Here is a 1,086-nt window from a genome sequence, read left to right as displayed (position 1 = left end):
AACATAAAGTAACCCACCCACCAGATACAGCACATCTTTCTTCTGCAGTTAGTCTTGAGCTAGGTGACACAGCAGAAGGCTGATGTGTGAGGTTTTCATGCCCCGCTAATACATCACTGACTCTCTAGGGAGCACAACTAAGTGCCACTAAATACACAGGAAGGGTGAGGGCAGCCTCCTAGCAAGCAGGGCTGCTTTACAGTCATCTTAGTGGTAGCACTAGTGACAGCTGTTAAAAATGGAAGATGCCAAATGAGGTGCACAGTGGCACCAGCTGCTCCTTCTTCCTAGCGTTTCATTCACTAATTTGATTTTTGAACTCAGAAAGAATGGATAGATCTCAGTTTACAAACAAAAGGCTATATGCTAACCTCGAGAGCCTGGTGTATGCTGCTGAAAGGTTATTTAACATCCCCTATGGACCTTGGTAATTTCTTAGTAAGAAAAACTACCAGAACTCAATTTTTGACTACTTGATATTTCAAAAATGTCAGAAGATTTTTAAAATATACACTTTAATTATTATGCAGACATCTTGTTGACTGGCTCATTTGAATAAGAACAGAAATGAGCAGATATGAAATCCTACAAATCTTATCTATAGGCATCAGTGCAGATGTTCTTCCTGACTATACTTTTAGGTGTAAATTTAGGGGAAAAAGTATCTCTAGACTATCTGAAAATATATGGGCACTATTCAAGATAGATGCATCAGTCTGTGGTTGTAAAAAGTGTTATGGCATTTGAAAATTTGCATGAGATCGCACAGTTGAGGACTTCGCCTTATTATATGCATCCAAATCATTAGAGGTAAGATTAAAATTGAAAAATCTAGCATGAACTTCTATATTTTCTATCTTTCATTGCTTCACTGCATAATCTTAATGTATTAATGCGGGGATTTTTGCATGTAATATACTAAAAAGCAAATCTAAGGAAATGGAATTAGATATATTAAGACATAGCTGAAATCTTTCAGCTGACTAATAGCTGGATTGAAACAAGAGCCTATGGATGTAGCTCTAAAGAATCATGTAATTTGGGTTAAAAATGATTGCCCTGTTATTCTACTTAAAAGTACAAAAA

Source organism: Crocodylus siamensis, chromosome 4 (assembly GCF_052110815.1).
Source record: "Crocodylus siamensis isolate JL-2025a chromosome 4, ASM5211081v1, whole genome shotgun sequence".
Classification (NCBI taxonomy): domain Eukaryota; kingdom Metazoa; phylum Chordata; order Crocodylia; family Crocodylidae; genus Crocodylus; species Crocodylus siamensis.
The sequence above is the reverse complement of the archived record's forward strand: the minus strand, read 5'-3'. Positions refer to the sequence as shown.